This window comes from Papio anubis, chromosome 5 (assembly GCF_008728515.1).
Source record: "Papio anubis isolate 15944 chromosome 5, Panubis1.0, whole genome shotgun sequence".
Taxonomy (NCBI): Eukaryota; Metazoa; Chordata; class Mammalia; order Primates; family Cercopithecidae; genus Papio; species Papio anubis.
This window is the reverse complement of record NC_044980.1, coordinates 165,891,568-165,910,358: the sequence shown is the minus strand read 5'-3', so window position 1 is coordinate 165,910,358 and position 18,791 is coordinate 165,891,568. Positions and strand designations below refer to the sequence as shown.

The following is an 18,791-nucleotide window of genomic DNA, read 5'->3' as shown; positions in this document are numbered from 1 at the left end:
ATAATAGGGCTAAGAGTTATTTTCTCCTTCTATGTTGATTTCATATTGTTTATTCACCTTTTTTTTTTTTTTTTTTTTTTTGAGAAGGAGTCTCACTCTGTCACTAGGCTGGAGAGCAGTGTTGCAATCTCAGCTCACTGCAACCTCTGCCTCCCAGGTTCAAGCGATTCTCCTACCTCAGCCTCCCGAATAACTGGGACTACAGGTGCACTCCACCACACCCGGCTAATTTTTTTGTATATTTAGTAGAGACAGGGTTTCACCATGTTGACCAGGATGGTCTCGGTCTCCTGACCTCGTGATCCGCCCACCTTGGCCTCCCAAAGTGCTGGGATTACAGGCATCAGCCGCCGTGCCAGGCCGTTTATTCACTTTTTAAATATTAGGACTATTCACAGGCAGGATGTGGTAGAAAACACAGATTCTGTCTTTGCACAGTGCTTATGCTTCCAGCTCTCTGAAGTCCCTGGATGTCCAGAGCAAAGGCACTCCTATGAATGAAGATACAGATGGTCTCCAGAAAGCTCCTCAGAAAATGCGGACTCTTTAAAACACATTAGAAAAGAAGAATGCATGTATCTCTTAAGTTAGCTCTGTTTCCTATAGAAAAGCAGAATTTCAACAGGAAGGGAAGAGAATGGAAGAAAATGGCAGGAGACACTAATAACCCCTTATTTGAACAGAGTTGGTTTATCTATCTATGTCATAATAATTCTTTGCCAAGTATTAAGCATCACCATGTATTAGGTGCCAAGCATTACAATGAGTACTTCACACACATTATCCCATTTAATGCACTCAACAACCTCACGTGGTAGTGTGTGGTGCTTTCCACCCTTTTTATCTTTTTTTTTGAGACAGAATTTCACTCTGCTACCCAGGCTGGAGTGCAGTGGCATGATTATAGTTTACTGCAGCCTCACATTTCTGGGCTCAAGTGATCCTCCTGCCTCAGCCTCCCAAGTAGCTGGGACTACAGGTGCATGCCACCACACCTGGCTAATTTTTAAATTTTTAGTAGAGGCAGGGTCTCACTGTGTTGCCCAGGCTGCTTTCTACCTTTCATAGATGAAAACAAGAGGTCACAAATGGTCACTGGCCTGACGTTGCATGCCTTGTTAGTGGCCACGCCAGGATTTTGACCCCAGTGCATCCCTTACTAATGCACATGCTCTTCCCCCACATACACAGCCAGAACTGCCTAGAGGGGCAGGACCTGGACTTGGCCTTAAACACCAGGCAGAGGACAAAAGCCTTCACTGGAGACCCTCATCTGCATCATAACGGTGACAAGTATGATATCTGACATGTGTGATGCCAGCAGACCTGGGCATTTTTGTTGCCAGGGTGATAGCAAAGCATTCAGTTAGCAGGAGGGCAAGGGAAGGTCTCCGGAAGATGCTCACGGGTTCTGGCTCTACCTTTTGTTCCACCTATTCCTTCTTTCTCGCTTTCCTGCCTCTCCACATCAACAGGTGATCCTACACATCCCACTGGCACAGACTGAGTCCTTGCCTATGTGTAAAAGTTCCAAGGTCACACAGCTCGATTCAATCCATAGTTCCCAAAAACTCCTGTGAACAGGCCACCATAAAGACTGTGTTTGCGAACATGCCAAAAGGAAAGATTTTTTTCTGAGTGTGGTGTTTCACGCCTGTAATCCTAACACTTTGGGAGGCCAAAGCGGAAGGATCGCTTAAGCCCAGGAGGTTGAGGCTGCAGTGAGCTATAATTGCGCCATTGCACTCCAGCCTGGGTAACACAGCAAGACCTCATCTCAAAAAGAGAGACAGAAAAAGAAAGAGAAGGAAGGAAAGAAAGAAAGGATTTTCTGAAACATAATTTGGGTTCCATTGGGTTGGGTTTTAGCTCACATATATGTTTTAGGTAGGCACTAATAGGAAGGCACGGAACTTCCCAAGCTTACTTAGCTGGGAATGTGACAAATTCTAGAGTCCAAGTTCACTGGAGCCCAGGCTTTCAATCTCTGTAATAGAATGGCTTTTGCTCTGCAGACCACTTTGATGGAAAAAAGAACAGAAACTTCACGGCAACCTCTGTACGCCTCGGGCCCTTCATCTGCAAAATGGACCAATAATAATAATGCCTACCTCCAGGGCTGTTGTGAGGATTAAGTAAATTAATATGTGTAAAGTGGCACATGGTTTGCACTCAGTAAATATTAGTTGCTATTTAATTATTATTGAGATTATGGAGTCAAGACTTGGAAGGACCAACACCCCTAGAACAGCTTCCAATCTCCGCTTAAACTGCAAAGGTGCATCCTTGCTCCATGAGGCATTTTGCTCTTTCATTAAGACATTTGTGATTAGAAATGTCTTCCTTATATATTTGGCCAAATCTGGCTCATACAGCATGCATCCTTCCCCAGGTCTATTTCTGCCCTGGAAGGGAGACAGAATGCAGCCAGCCTCTCCAGCTTGGCAGTGCTTCCCTGCTGAGGAGGAGCCCAGCGTCCACCCAGGCCCCCTCACCACTCAGCACCTCTCTAGAGGCCCAGAGCAGGACGCAGGCGTTTCGCTGGGCCCTGCCGCCTCCCTAACCTGGACTAATATCAATGCAAAATTGATTCCCTATCATCTTATGTTAACGGAATGTGGGAAAAGGAGAAAAGATATAAAAGTATAATATTGAGAAATAAAAATGGCAGTTGCATTCAGAGCACTCTGTGATGTCATGTATCTCAGTTCACGACACTTCCTGATTTTGTAGCTTCTGTCCCCAGATTTATTTTCGCTGACAACTCAAGCTCTTCTGGGGTGAGGCCCTCATCCTGGCTTCTGTTCGCTTCTAGCACATTCAGGCACTGAGAATAAACCCGGCAAACAGAGTTGGATTCAAAACACATTTCTGTCCACGCAACCACTCATCATGTGGCCAGGCCTGTCTGGAAGCCTGAACCGGCCCAGAGGCCTCCTGTGCCAGCCTTCATCACTGGAATGGTGTCTACGCAGCAGCCAGAGGAGGGCCAGGCTCCAGGCCAACTTCCCACAGAAGCAGCATTGGCGTTTTGAGTATCTTTGTCTCCCAGGGGCTGCAGGGAGCCGGGACGGCTCAGGGAGCCTCTCCACATCAAAGAAAGATGTTATGAGACTACAGGAAGGACAGATACAGGGTTGCTTTCTCATCTTAGAACTGAGTGAGATTCCTCTGAATGCGTGAAAGTACTCTGGAGAGTAAAAGCCTTATTCCAAGTTAAGTACTCTCACCTATGTGAGAGTTGATTTCATATTGTTTATTCACTTTTGTTTTTTTTGAGAAGGAGTCTCGCTCTGTCACTAGGCTGGAATGCAGTGTTGCAATCTCGGCTCACTGCAACCTCTGAACTTACCGACTTAGTACTTACCACTAGATTGCAATGGTCTGTTTGCTTGTCTAGATCTCTCATTAACACAGAAGTTCCTTGAGGGCAGGGACTGTGTCTCTGTTTTTGTCACCTGATTTCCCAGTACAATGCCCAGACATAGGTGATCAATACATTTGCATTGAATGAATTGATTACATGAAAGACTCATTTTAGCACTTACCATCCAATCCACATACTGTACTTTAAAAGAAGTTGCACAGGCTGAGCACAGTCACTCATGCCTATAATCGCAATACTTTGGGATTTGAGGCCAGGAGTTCGAGAACAGACTGATAACCCCATCTCTAAAGAAAATGTCTAAATTACATATTAAAAAATAAAAAATATAAAGAATCGACACGGCCTAATGAGAGATGCATTGGAAGGCTTCCAGTTTATAGATGAAGGAATAAAGATTTTCCTCTTGACAATCTCACAAGGACAAGAAGCAGAAGAAACAGATGTACAGACGACATCTTCCCTGAACCCAGGAGACGTGGCATCTATAACACTTAATTCCAATATATAAAGATAAAAGCACTGGAAAAATGTAAATGACCCAGCGGAGAAGTAGCAAGGCAAACACAAGTGTCTTCAGGGTTGAGTAGCAGGGACCACAAATTGTTCTACAGAGCCCCAGAAAGGCCCAGAAATAGGAGGCATCAAGTGCTCAGGTGAGATAGAGGTTGAACAGGAATGAAAACAAGAATTATTTGAAACATCTCTTTAAAGAGTACAGAGTCAATCGCCTGATGAATGGATAAACAGATGTGGTCTATCCTACAGTGGAATGTTACTCAGCAATCAAAGCGAAGGAAGCGCTGAAACGTGTCACAATATGAGGGAGCCTTGAAAGCATCATGCTAAGGGAAAGAAGCCAAACACAAAAGGCCCCATTCTGTATGACTCTATTTATATGAACATCCAGAATTGGCAAATCTATACAGACAGAAAGTATATTAGTGGCTGTCAGGGGCTGGGGCGAGGGTGGAGGGAGGAGTGACTGCTCATGGGTACAGAGTTTCTATTTGGGGTGATGAAAGTGTTCTGGAGTTAGAGAGTGGTGATGCAGTCATTGTGAATATACTAAAAGCTACTGAATTGTACAATTTAAAGAGGTGAGTTTGCTTTATTATTTTGTTTGTTTTTACTTTAAGTTCTGGGATACATGTGCAGAACATGCAGGTTTGTTACACAGGTCTACATGTGCTATGGTGGTTTGCTGCACCTGTCAACCCGTCATCTAGGTTTTAAGCCCCACATGCATTAGGTATTTCTCCTAATGCTATCCCTCCCCTTGCCCCCCACCCCTCAACAGGCCCCCATGTATGATGTTCTTCTCCCTGTGTCCATGTGTTCTCATTGTTCAACTCCCACTTATGAGTGAGAACATGTGGTATTTGGTTTTCTGTTCCCGTGTTAGTTTGCTGAGACTGATGGCTTCCAGGTCCATCCATGTCCCTGCAAAGGACATGAATTCTTTCTTTTTATGGCTGCATAGTATGCCATGGTGTATATGTGCTAGAGAAATAGGAATGTTTTTACACTGTTGGTGGGAATGTAAATTAGTTCAGCCATCGTGGAAGATAGTGTGACCATTCCTCAAGGATCTAGAACCAGAAATGCCATTTGACCCAGCAATATACCCAAAGGATTATGAAAAGAGGTGAGCTTTATGGTATGTGAATTATATCTCCTTAAAAAGGATTACACAGAGCTTCCAATAAGCTTCTGATTTAAACATAAGCAGAGAAACAAGAATCCCCAGAATCTTGACGAATACCTCCACCGTGAAAGACAAACCAAACATTAAAGACTATGAAGAAACTCAGAGCACAGAGAGATCATGTACAGCTCAGAAAAACATCAAAGAATCATAATATTCTCTGTGTGATAAGAGAAGGTATTGCTCCCATGAAACAGGAGCTGCATACTATAAAAAAGGAAAAGTCAAAGAACAAGAAATTGCTCAGAGTAAAAATGTTTGTTTATTGCTGAAATTAATGAATCCTTCAATAAGAGGAAGATAAAGGATATTTAAAATAAAAAGCTTAGATAAACATAAAGTTCAGTATATCCTCCTGAAATATCCCTTTCAAAATAAAAAGCCAAAAAGATGGCAATAGGTAAGGAAAGATTGAAAAGAAATTAGAGAAGCAATTTGAGAAGCCTAACACAAAAATCTAAGTAATAGGAATTCCAGAAAATGACATCAGATAAAATGGTGAAATGGAAATTATCACAAAAAAATTCAAGAAAAGTTTACAGAATTGCAAAGCATGCATCTCCAGATTTTAAAAGCCTTCAAAGCCCCCAACATAACAAATGATAAAAATGACTATGCAAAGGAACATAATTCTGAAATTTCAGAACAGCAAAGGTAAAGAAAAGATACTGAACACATCCACAGAGAAAAAAAAAACCAATCCAGATACAGTGGCTCATGCCTATAATCCCAGCACTTTGGGAGGCCAAGGTAGGAGGATCATTTGGGCTCACCAGTTTAAGACCAGCCTTGGCAACAAAGTGAGACACCGTCTATACAAAAAAAAAAAATAAAAAAAAGAAGAAGAATTAGCCATGCATAGTGGCATGCACCTGTATCCCAGCTACTAAAGAGGCTGAGGCAAAAGGATTGCCTGAGCCCAGGAGTTAAAGGCTGCAGTGAGCCATGTTCACACCACTGCACTCCAGCCTGGGCCAAAGAGAAAGACCCAGTTTTAAAAAAAAAAAAAAAAAAAAAAAAAGGAAAAGAAAAACAGCCAAGTTACATACAAAAATGTCAAGAAATAAAATAGTAACAGACTTCTCAACAGCTAGAGAAAAATGGAGAACTTACTTCAAAAGCTTAGGAAAAATGAATTTCAACATCTATATCCAGCCAGATTATAAATCAAGTGAAAAGACAAAATTAAGACATTGTAAGCATGCAAGATCTCAAGAATTCACCACTTGCACACCCTTTCTGAGAAAATTACTGAAGGACAGTATCCAGGAAAATAAAGAAGGCAAAGAATCAGGAAAAGAAGGAAACAACACAAGAGAAAAGTAAACAGATTTCCCAGGAAATGAGTGAATGAAAATACCAGGATAAGCAGAAAGCTTAAAGATCAGGAAGAATGGGCTCTTCAAGAAAAAGACTGAACTGATGCATTATCTGATGGTTTGACCATAGAGAAAATGATATGGAGTGGCTAGCAGAGCTGTTGAAGAGCAAGTCAGATATTCAAAGAAAACCAAGTACACAGAAAAATTGTACAAGAAAAGAAACTTAATCACAGTAGACTATCAGGTTCAATGGTGAACAGTGTTGAACCATGTTATTACAATGCCATAATAATGTAAATACTGCATAAACATTTTATAAACTAATAAGTTCTATTGGAAGAAAAAGGAAAGAGAAAATATACGTGGAATAAAATCTTCATTTGCATAACTGGAAGTCAAACAATAGTGGTCACAATTGATAAATCAAGAGATAGCTTAATATACATGTTACTTGGCAATATTGAAGCAAATACCCAAATAAATAGCAAATAAGCTAAAAGATGTTGTTTCTGGGAGTGGGGATGAGGATTGGTTGAGTGGCTGGAAGTGATAGGGCAAGATTTTTTTTTTTTCCCACCCTGTCTCCCAGGCTGGAGTATGATATCAGCTCACTGCAACCTCTGCCTCCTGGGCTCTAGCAGTCCTCCAGCCTCAGACTCCTGAGTAGCTGGGACTACAGGCACACCACCACACTCAGCTAATTTTTGTATTTTTTGTAGAGACAAGGTTTCACCATGTTGCCCAGGCTGGTTTCAAACTCCTGGGCTCAAGTGATCCTACTGCCTCAGCCTTCCAAAGTGTTGGGATTACAAGTGTGAGCCACCGCAGCCAGCCCGAGCGAGATCATTTTAACAACATTTCGTACATTGTTTGCACTGGCTTTGAAGGCAACACATAATTTGACCTGGTTCTGCCACTTCCAAGCTGGTGACGTTAAGTGAATTCTTCCCCTTCTCAGGCCTCAGTTCATTCTATGTTAACAATTCCTACCTGGTACATGACAGGGCCACAATGTCTTAGCAGATGGTAAATAAATGGGAGGCCCTTCTCACTCCTCCTGTGTTCCACATGAAAGCTGTTTTGAGTCCTCTGGGGAGCAGCGTCTCTATCCTTTGCCCCTTTTGTAAGCACCCAGCACCTAAGAAAGTGACAGGGATGTCATTTGACAAACTGTCAAATCGAATAATTGGATGTTACAACTGAGTGCTCACCTGAGAGAAGGTAGTTTATTGAGGGATAACTACAGGAAAATAGAGATAATGCTATTATAATAATACCATTACTACCATACCCTTTCAATTATTCCCATAGTAACAGAGTTGTATGAGTTTAGCTACAATAAAAGACTGCACGATAATCTGGTACAGACAACAATTTCTAGGCCTTCTTTTATTTTAGAAGCCCCCATGGCGAGGCAGAGCTTGCAGTGAGCCGAGATCGCGCCTCTGCACCCAAGCCTGGGCAACAGAGCGAGACTCCATCTCAAAAAAAAAGTCCCCATGGCCGAACCCTTCCTTTTTCCCCCCAGTCTCATTTTGCCCTTCTTTTTAATAATAAAACCCCAGGCTACACCCTGGCTGCCCCGGCAGAGATTACATTTCCCAGACCTCTTTGCAGTTAGAGGTGGTCGCTGACCAAGTCCTCACCAATGACAGTGAGAAGACTTGATGTGTCTGACTCCCACATCTCTTCCTGGAAAGGAAATTGCCTACCCTCCACTATCTCTCTTCCTCCCATCACACAGGCTAGTGACTAACAAGATAGGAGGAGCCTGGGTCCCTACATGTCTTAGTGGAGGCGAGCTGCCTTCCCGCCCTCACCCAGCTATTGAGAGCCTACAGCGTAACTCACCCGACTGGTGATTATGAACGCATGGCACTGAACACGGCAGGGAAAACACGAAAGCCAGTTATAGAGGGACTCCTGCTTCAGTTGTACAATTAAGCAGCAATTAGAGTTTGTCGTTTGCTTTTAATTTTTTAATAAGTCATAGATACACATGCTTCAAAACTCAAAATAGCAAAAATGTATGCTGTGAAACGTCTTTCTTTACCCTGTTTCCCTGCCCAGATCCCATCCCACCCTCGGTGGTCAGATAAATACTGTCATTTGTTTCCTGTGGATTCTTCAAAAATTGATATACACACACACAAATATAGATGCTTATATTTCCATCTTACTTACATAAAACATAGTTGTCTACATTCTACACCAACACTCTACACTGGTACCATTTCCGGGAATCTATCCTTAGAAAATAGCTGAAACTTTTACTATATGACCAAAGAAATTAATTGCAGCATTATTTATAATAGTAAAAAAATGGAATCCTTAATGCACAAAAAAACACAAAACTTAGCTACCAATATTAAGTGTATTATGGTATATGTAGTGTCCATGAAAAAAAAATTTGTAAACAACATTCAACAGCATAGAAAAATGCTTATAATTTCATATTAAGTGTAAGAATTAGATCAGAAATTGCAGGCCATGTGTTCATAGCTATGTAGAAAAATATACATAGGCTCACTCCCATAATACCAACACTTTGGGAGGCTGAGGCAGGAGGATCTCTTGAGGCCAGGAGTTCAAGACCAGCCCCGGCAAAATAGGGACACCCCACCCCAATCTCTACAAAAAAATTTTAAAAATTAGCTGGGCACAGCAGCACACACCTGTAGTCCCAGCTACTTAGGAGGCTGAAGTGGGAGGATTGTTTGAGCCCAGGAGATTAAGGCTGCAGTGAGCCATGATGGCACCACTGCACTCCACCCTGGGCGACAGAGCAAGACCTCGTCTCAAAAAGTATCTGTCTAGAAAAATGAATGAAAAGCACTACACCTAAATATTATCAGTGTTTTTTGTCAACTAGTGAAATTATTTTTTCTTCTGCTTCTCTATTTCGCAAAATGATAATGAGCTTGTGATTCTATATATAATAAGGGAGGGAGTGGGCTGAGGGAGGGATAGAAACAAACCCCTGCCTCCTTCCAGAAGCAGGGGTGTGGTGAACCGGGAGTGACCTGAGCGGGAGGTGGAAGTTGCATTTTCTTTTCCTCTGCTTTGGAAACAGGAACTCCTGGGCCTCCGCCTAGCTGCTGCCGTTTCTTTGGTCCTTCGCACTGGTGCTCCCTTCTGCCTGCAGTGTCGAGGTTGGGCGTAGAAGAAGGAATCGCCCATAGGTGCCAAAGCCACAGGTAGCCACTTCACTGGGTGGCCTCTCTGCTCAGCTTGCCCCCAGGTGACTTTCACTTTCAGTATAGACCGGCCTGGGTTTAGTAAGCCTTCCGGGTTGGACAGCCACATCCAAGGCAGAAGCTTTGTACTAGCCAATTGGGACTTCAATGATATCTCTCCTTTTCAGCCCAAGGAATGAATGCTCCCCAAGTAAGATGCTGCTCTACCTTTTCCAGCCAATTAAGTTTCTCTTCTGCCACTTCTCCCCTCCTCTACCCGCACCCCCTCCACCAGCCATGTCCACCACTGGGCCCCCTTGCAGATGTGTCTGCCCCTCCCACCCACGCCTGCACCATGGCGACTGGAATCCTCCTCACTTTTCCATCTTTCATTTAGTTAGGCCAGCATTTTCCAGTGCATAATAGTACCTGGGTTTGTTTTGTTTGTTTGCTTATTTGTTTTTTGAGATGGAGTCTCACTCTGTCACCCAGGCTGGAGTGCAGTGGCACAATCTCAGCTTACTGCAACCTCCGCCTCCCAAGTTCAAGCGATTCTCGTGCCTCAACCTCCCAAGTAGCTGGGATTACAGGTGCCTGCCACCACATCCAGCTAATTTTTGTATTTTTAATAGAGACGGGGTTTCACCATGTTGGTCAGGCTGGTCTCAAACTCCTGGCCTCAAGTGATCTGCCCGCCTCGCCCTCCCAAAGTGCTAGGATTACAGGCGTGAGCCTCCGTGCCGGGCCAGTACCTGAATTTTTTTAAGTTAGTAAGATTTTACTTTAAAGTGTAGTAAGACAAAAAATAACTAGGGCCTCAAACCCATGATATCTTGAATACTCTTACTTGAGACAATGCTAAAATAAGTTTTTGGGTTAAGAAAAAGGTGAATCAATGTCAATAAAAATATTATTTCAGTAAATATAGTCTTTAATATGTTTATTTTTATTATCTATATTTTTATATCTTTATTTATACAGTAGTTATCTTACCTGGCTATGGTAAACAACTAGGATTTAGGAAACTCTATGCTAGGGTAAAAAATTTTGGGGGGACAGGTGTGGTGGCTCATGCCTATAATCCCAGCACTTTGGAAGGCCGAGGCAGGAGAACCACTTGAGCCCAGGAGTTCGAGACCAGCCTGGGCCACAAATTAATACCCCATCTCTGTTAAAATATATATATATACACACACACACACACACACACACACACACACACACACACATTAGCCAGATGTGGTGGCATGTGCCTGTAGTCCCAGGTACTTAGGAGGCTGAGCTCAGAGGATCACTTGAGTCCTGGGAGTTCGAGGCTACAGTAAGCCATGGTCATGCCACTGCACTCCAGCCTGGGTGACACAGCAAGACCCTGTCTCAAAAATAAATAAATACATAAATAAATAAATAACTTTTAAAAAAATTAATACATTCCTGGGAGGGCTAACTTGTCACCCCTGAGATTTCTGCCCTCAGAGAGGAGCCTGGGCAGACAAGCCCAGAGGGACAGAGCTCCACAGTGGGGTATGAGAAGCCAGTGGCCACACCAAACATACTGTTTTTTTCAGAGCAGAATCTCTGGGGCTGCACCGGAAGCCTCCTCCTGATCTGATGATCTCAGAGCTCCCAAGGCAGCCACAGCCAAGGCCCGGCGTTGTCTACTTTTGCCCAGGAGAGGGAGTGACCCTGCAGGCAGCCTTCCCAGGCAAGTAGAAGAAGCCTGACTCAATGCCCCAGGGGCTGGGGGCAAATCCCACCTCCAGTCTCTGCATCTCCAAGAAGCTTGCTGAGGTAAGCTAGTGCAGCCGCAGGGAGATAGAACACACCTTCGGAAAAAAAAAAAAAAAAAAAAAAACCCTGTCCATTTCCTGAAAGACAAGCTGACAAGCCAGGATCTTCTCACTTCCTCGAGGGGGCAAAAAAAAAAAAAAAAACAGGGATGGAAGGCGAGGTGGAAACAAAGATGGACCAAGTTAAATGCAGCAGGGCCTTTTAATCCCTCCGCACTTATATTTGGGACTCTCAGGCACTTGGCGCTTTTCTGAGCTGCCTAAAATGCGGGCCCTTCAGAACGCCTCACTGCAACAGAGAGATACACGTGGGTCGGGGTGGAGCAGGGCTGGAGGGCAGGCGAGAGGGTTCCTAGACTTGAAGACTTCAGGGGATTAGGGAGGTGACAGGCGTCTTCTGCAGGGACCGCTGCCAGCCCTCCGCCCCTCCCGCCCCCAAGTCTGTGTCCAGCCTTCGCCTGTCGCTGCTGACCTGAGTCTCTCACAATGACTCAGTTCACTGCTCTGGACATGTGGGAAGTGGGTGGAGGAGGGGTTGGCAGGTCTGGTCCCCACCAACTGCCACCTTGCCGGGTGTTAGCAGAACAGCAGGTGGGTCCAGAAGGAAGAAGTTTGCCCACATTGGCATCTGGCAGCATCACGCTGCAGCTTCCATGATATAAATACAGGGAGTGAAAATAGCTAATCCCAGATAACAGCAGTGTAATCACCCAGCACCCGGCCTTGAATCCCAGAGCATTTGGAGGAAGCAGCTGCGGGGCTGCCCCCTTCAGCGGCCACTGCCCCTGGGTGGCCTGGGCTGAGAGTCTAAGCCAGAACAAAGCTGGAGAGTGGAGAGCAACTGGAAGAAAGAGACCTGATGAAAAGCACCTCTAATCACAGCTTGGCCTGGGATGGGATGATTTTTCTAGAGGCACCATGAAAATTCCGAGCTTCCAGCAATGTGAACCTGGTCTCCCTGCTCTTAGTTGAGATGCGTGATGATATACATGGGATCATCTAAGTTCGGGGTTTGGTTGTTTTTTTTTTAACTTCTGGGTGTGATCATCACGGATATATTATTGTCCTCTAGTTTGGGAGGGTCAGGGCCTCTCCCAGGCTCCTCTTACATCTGGCCCTGAGCACCAGGGTGGTCGATCTGTGGCCATAACCCCAGGCTTCTGAGTTCAGTTCTGAGGCACTAGCCACTCAGAGTAGTTACCCCCGAGGATCCAAAAGGCAGCTCGCAGCCACCGCTCCTGTGGTGACCAAAAATTGGGAGAAGCCACTGGGCTTTGCTGTCCTCAGTCATTTTGCTCCAACAAGACATTAAATGAGGGCTGGCGGAGACAGCGTGAAGAGCTCAGGCGCTCCTCCTGTCCCATGTGGGGCGCTATTCGATTGTCTGGCTGCTAGCTGATGGACAAGCCATCCCCGCCACCGGTGACCTGGCTTCCTAGTTGCACTTCTGAAGGCTGTGGGCACTCAGATCCCTCTGATGGGTCATGAGGCACGCTCTCTCTCAGACGCAGAGAGCCGACAGAGCTGGCTGGCACTGGAGCTGGCTTGGGCTGAGGACCCTAAGGCAGAGAGGCCACAGAGGCGCCCAGAGGAAGGGTGGAGAGCTGGGCCTCAGAAGGAATTCTCCTGCGAGCACCCAAGATATGTGATTCCTTACAGAACCAGCGTTACTATATCTGGGAAAAGAGGAGAGGAACTGCCCAGAACAAACCAGAAGAAAGGGGAAACAGAAACACTTGTCACCCACACGCAATCTAGGAGTGGGGATGAACAGGACTCTTGACTGGAGTCTGAGAGGCTATTCTCTGACTCTCTAGATTGGAGAACGCAGCTTATTATGAATAATGTTATTTTTGTTTGGAGTTTCATGTCACTTTATTAAACAAGTTTTCCTTTAGTCAACCACAGACGAAAGTAACCGTGTTCTCAACTTCTAATAAGATCATAAAGATCAGTCATGAATATTTCAGTGAAAGCAAAACATAAGCCGCACAAATCTCTGAGCCCCAGACTCAAAGTTGTAAATGGTTGGGAGACTGAAGTGGGTGGATAACTAGGCCCACGAGTTCGAGACCAGCCTGGCCAACATAGTGAAACCCTGTCTCAAAAAAAGAAGAAAAGAAACATTTTTAAATGCTGCAAATGGAGTGTGTGGACGGCTTGCCCACCTCAGAGTCCCATCAGCTCACCAGCAATAGAGACCGTGTCCAAAGAGGGTCCCATGACGTTGTAATGCCACCCTGGGCCACCACAGGAACCTCAGCCCCCAAAATCAAATTTGAGGAGAATATTTGCTGATATGAGGAAATGCATATAATTTTAAATTAGGTAGAAAATCAGAACAGGCCGGGCTTGGTGGCTCATGCCTATAATCCCAGCACTTTGAGAGGCCAAGGCAGGAGGATCATTTGGGCACAGGAGTTCAAGACCAGCTCGGGCAGCATAGCAAGACACCATCTCTACAAAAGAGAAATTAAAATTAGCCAGCCATGGTGGCAGGTGCCTATAGTCCCAGACACACAGGAGGCTAAGCAAAGAGGATCGCTTGAGCCCAGGAGGTAGAGGCTGGAGTGAGCTATGAGTGCTCCACTTTACTTCAGCCTGGGTGACATAGTGAGACGCCTATCTCAAACATGAAAAGTCAGAACAGAAATTGCATACGATATGATCTCAACTATGTAAAATGTAGAGAGAGAAAAATAATAAAAAGCAACACACCTAAATATTGTCTGATAGTCCATTTCAATTAACACATAAAATAAAGAATAATATAGTTAAGTATTTGACCATGGCAAGCAACTGAGGTTTAGGAAACTTTACATTAGGATATTCATTCAATTAAAAAAAAAAAAAACTTTAAAAATATATTCAAGCCAGGCATGGTGGCTCATGCTTGTAATCCCAGCACTTTGGGAGGCTGAGGTGGGAGAATCATTTGAGCCCAGGAGTTTGAGGCTGCAGTGAGCCATGACTGCACCACTGCTCTCCAGCCCTAAACAGAAGACGACACTGGTTCCCTATTTTACCCTGCAGGTGAACGCCACAAGGTTCGATGCAGAGCCTCTGCCTGATCCCATCTTCTTCCGCCTTGGCTTGGACACTGCTCACCCACTAAGATCCTTGGTAACAGACTGAGATCAGGGATGACAGTTGAGTAGGAACTATGGTGGGATATTAACTATCGTGCAGTCTAGCTATATCTGAGTCCCTTACTCCGCATCAAAACCTTTTTCCTGAAATACTTAACGCAGAACAAGCAAAAAATATATATGAGAATAAAAAGAGAAGGAAATCACCATTCATCAAATGTATACTAAGTGCCAACAATTATATTTAAAACATTATGTATTTTCTTTGATGCAGCCCTCATAACAGCTTAGGGGATAAGATATTCTTCTTTTCACGGATGAGAAAACTAAGTCCCACGGAAGTTAATTAACTTGCCCAAGGTCACCCAGGTAAAAGTGGTCAAGCAAAGTTCAAATCTGGTGGGTCTGATGCCAAAGCTCAATGTCTTTGCCCCCAAGCCCTTTGCTCCCTGCCCCTGAAAGGACTTAAATATACAAGAAAAGCAATGAGTGGGTAGGAAGACGAGACGGAATATAAGCTGAGATTGACAAGATTCCACGTGGCTGGCAACCTTTATTAGCACATATTTTAGCATTGTGGAAGCATACGAGCTTAGAAAAAGAAAGCCAGAGAAGTAAAAACCGTGAAGAAGTAAAAGGCAAAAGCTCAGGGAAGCATTGTGGAATGAGCCCCTCAGCTCCACACTTGTTGGGCTACTGCCTGCTACTCCAGAAATGGATTTCTCTGGCCAGTCTGAAACTGCAGGAATCCGCTGCCTATGAAATGAACAGAACCAAGTCTTCCACCTCCGCCAGACAGGCAACTCCGCCGTAATCTAATCGCACCCCTTGAAGCCCCAGCCAGCAATCTCTTTCCCTCACCCTGTCACAAATGCCATCACGTTGCATCACCGCCTCCCTCACATGCACAGCCCGGGCAGGACACTGGGACCTGTCTTGGCCACACATCCACAGATCGGCAGGGTCAGCCCTGGTTCTGTGCAGTTCACAAAGGCCAAAATAAGCATGAGCCCCAGAGGGGCCCCTGCCAGGTGGCAGGCTGAGCTGCCAAGGAGGTCAAGGTTTGGAGGTTTTCTTTTTTGTTGTTTTTAAGACAGAGTCTTTCTCTGTCACCCCGGCTGGAGTGCGGTAGCTCTATCTCAGCTTACTGCAAGCTCCGCCTCCTGGGTTCACACTATTCTCCTGCCTCATCCTCCCGAGTAGCTGGGACTACAGGCACCCGCCACCACGCCCAGCTAATTTTTTGTATTTTTAGTAGAGTCGGGGTTTCACCGTGTTAGCCAGGATGGTCTCAATCTCCTGACCTCGTGATCCACCCGCCTCGGCCTCCCAAAGTGGAGGTTTTCTTTTAGCCGAGTCCAGGGACTCTCACTGCTGCACACTGTGGGATCTGCTCACGGAAAGTTATTAGACGCAAAAACAAAAGAAATAACCCAGGGAAGCTTCCTGAAATGCAATTATGTGGGAAAAGAAGTGAGAAAAAGTACAATAAAAACTCACCTGATCATCCAGATTCAAGATTTGACTCGCAGAACGATGTACCATCAACCTGCCCGATGTTTAAAAAGCAACAAAAGAGACCACCTGATGCAAAGTGCTCTGAGCACCTGCACCCTGGGGCTGGGAGTCAGCACGGGCCCTCCTTCCAACAGGGCTCAGATGCCCCTGGAAATCTGGGGTGCAGGATCTGGGCTTTAGCACCTCACATTTACACTGGATTCCATGTTTCCATGTAGCTTATCCCATTTGCTCCTGCAATAATCCAGGAGGCAGGTAAGCCCAGTGTTACCACTCTCATTTGACTAATGAAGAAAGAAAAGCACATGTGACCCAAGGTTGCCCGGCTGGAGTGCAGTGGCGCCATCTGTTGCCCGGCTGGAGTGCAGTGGCGCCATCTCGGCTCACTGCAACCTCCGCCTCCCAGGTTCAAGCACTTCTCCCTGCCTCAGCTTCCCAAATAGCCGGAATTACAGGCACCTGCCACCACACCCGGCTAATTTTTGTATTTTTAGTAGAGACGGGATTTCGCCATGTTGACCAGGCTGGTCTCAAACTCCTGACCTCAAGTGACCCGCCTGCCTCGGCCTCCCAGAGTGCTGGGATTACAGGGGTGAGTCACTGTGCCCAGCCTCCACCCAAGGTCGTAGAAGTAATTAGTTACCGTGCTGAGACTAGAACTAATAAAACCTGGAAGGGTGAACTCCCATTATCAGTAGTAGCGAAGTACGTAATTCAGACTGACCTCCATTCCGCTGAGCACAACTGGGAATGCTGCAGAATAAGTAAATCCTGAATCAGACAAATGGGAAAAAAAAAAAACCACAAAATGTCTTGGAATACATAATGAAGAGGGATATTGTCAAGCCCTCTCTGTTACTTTGCCCAGAATAGTTAGAATTGAGGGTTCTTAATCGATTCAAAGTAAATAATAAAATTAACCTGCCTTTCTTCTCAATAAATGTAAAATAATAAACCAGGAGTGGTGGCACACACCTGTAGTCCCAACTACATGGGAGGCTGAGTCAGGAGGATCACTTGAGCCCAGGAGTTCAAGGCTGCAGTGCACTGGAAGGGCACCTGTGAACAGTCACTGCACTCCAGGCAGGGCAACAGAGCAAGACCCTGTCTATAAAAGAATAAAATATAAAATAATTTATTTTTAAATATAAAAATAAAATATAAAATAATAAAATATAAAATAAATAATTAAAATAAAAATATAAAATGTAAAATAATTTATGATGATGGTGATTCCTAAATGATTATCACTTTGTCTCAGGTATAAGGACTTGTCACTAAAGCACACAAAGGTAAAATAAACTGAAAGAAAAATCTATATAGACTTTTTTTAGAAGTGGTTTCTTTGTGAGAATTTTGTCAGTCAGATGAAACGAAAAAAATTATCAGCTTGTCTTGCTACTGTTTATAAGCATTTGTTGTATGCGTTTAATAAAGTTGATAATGATTTAAAAAAAAAAAAAAAGCACCAAACTGCTTAAAGACACCAGAGAGCTACAAAATAGAGAAGAATAACCAGCCAGGACTCAAACGAAGGAGGAGGCCGTGCGAAGGGAGTCCGTCCTTTGAGCTCCCCGGGCCCTGCAGCGTGTGTCAATTCTACCATGGCTGGCCAAGAGGCTGGGTGGACTTTCAAGAGCCTCGCAGGGCTAAAGGGGCAGGGACCCAATCTGAGGCTGAGAGTGGGGTTGGGATTCATCTTGAACTGGGATTCCAAAGGGAAGCTCCCTACAAGTAAGTGTGACCCAGAAGCAGACAGGCCCTTGCAGAGACCACAGCTCCACTGCAGGTATTCTAAAGCCCCGAAATTAGATTTCAGGAAACCTAAATTGTTGGTGCCCCAGGCGCCTAACAGAGGCAAACATAAATCTTCTTAGGAGGAAAACATCATCATCCGAAGCCTAAAATTAATTCTGCAAGCAATTTTTCAAATACAATATCCAAAACACAGTAACTTCCTGATTCCAGATTCAATTCTTGTCAATGCTGTCACCCAAGCTTTTATTTCTTGATGACTTTTAGAGCTGGACAAACTTGAATTCAAGTACTAGCTGTTTGATATTACACATCTACACATCTGCTTTCTCTCTGTAAAACACATATAGTAAAATTTAGTCAAAAAATATAGGCCGGGCGCGGTGGCTCAAGCCTGTAATCCCAGCACTTTGGGAGGCCAAGACGGGCGGATCACGAAGGTCAGGAGATCGAGACTATCCTGGTTAACCCGGTGAAACCCTGTCTCTACTAAAAAATACAAAAAAAGCCGGGCGAGGTGGCGGACGCCTGTAGTCCCAGCTACTTGGGAGGCTGAGGCAGGAGAATGGCGTAAACCCGGGAGGCGGAGCTTGCAGTGAGCTGAGATCCGGCCACTGCACTCCAGCCTGGGCGACAGAGCGAGACTCCATCTCAAAAATATATATATATATACACACACATACATACATATATACATATATATATGCACCTGGCATTTTAACAGCTGCTAAACAAAATTAAATCCCTGCCCCCTCATTTTTCCTCTTCCTTCCTGAGACTCTGGCATCCCTCAAATAATCATCATTGATAAGTTTGGGTCCCCTTCCATTTCTTATTTCTTATACTTCTCTAATTATTTGCTGAACCATTGTTATATTACCCATATTTATGTTTTTAGGGAGAACGGTTTCATTTATTACATCTCACTTTCTTAAATGGTTCTTCCTTCTTGGGCTTGCCCCATCTGTCCTGGTCTGGAAAATTCAATCACAGTCCCTATAAGGCATAGCTCACTGCCCTGGACACCTCACCTCCTGAGAGCCCGCAT

General features: G+C 44.7%; 1 long non-coding RNA gene across 2 annotated transcripts in view; it reads right to left on the bottom strand.

Moving 5' to 3' along the window:
- Nucleotides 1–348: 348 nt before the first annotated feature.
- The window catches only part of LOC103885590, a 37,125-nt gene continuing 18,682 nt past the window's right edge, over nucleotides 349–18,791 (bottom strand). For both annotated transcript variants that reach the window (XR_648748.4, XR_002522880.2), the window contains exons 3-4: nucleotides 7,406–7,553; nucleotides 349–544 (exon numbers count right to left, since the gene is read on the bottom strand). This is a non-coding gene — a long non-coding RNA (uncharacterized LOC103885590). The remainder of the gene's footprint in view (nucleotides 545–7,405; nucleotides 7,554–18,791) is intronic.